This window comes from Leptonychotes weddellii, unplaced genomic scaffold (genome assembly GCF_054177405.1).
Source record: "Leptonychotes weddellii isolate Sample4059 unplaced genomic scaffold, ASM5417740v2 HiC_scaffold_298411, whole genome shotgun sequence".
Lineage (NCBI taxonomy): Eukaryota > Metazoa > Chordata > Mammalia > Carnivora > Phocidae > Leptonychotes > Leptonychotes weddellii.
The window spans coordinates 1-240 of NW_027894163.1; the positions used below are offsets into that span (position 1 = coordinate 1).

The following is a 240-nucleotide window of genomic DNA, read 5'->3' on the forward strand; positions in this document are numbered from 1 at the left end:
CTCGGAACAGGGTTAAGGGTATTATTAGGAGAGCTCTTTGTCGGAGAGCAGAGTGGCGCAGCGGAAGCGTGCTGGGCCCATAACCCAGAGGTCGATGGATCGAAACCATCCTCTGCTAACACCTTTTTGCTAAAATTATGTAGCTTAGTTTCACAACATGGAAAGAAAATAGAGCCAGATTTGTTTTGTTTTGTTTTGTCTAATTCTGGCGTTTAAATTATTTCCAGAAAATAAACGTGA

At 42.1% G+C, this 240-nt stretch overlaps 1 non-coding gene across 1 annotated transcript; it reads left to right on the forward strand.

Moving 5' to 3' along the window:
- The first annotated feature begins 46 nt into the window (after nucleotides 1-46).
- Nucleotides 47-118, forward strand: TRNAM-CAU (transfer RNA methionine (anticodon CAU)). Its single transcript has one exon. It is a non-coding gene; the product is annotated as a tRNA-Met (tRNA).
- Nucleotides 119-240: the final 122 nt, after the last annotated feature.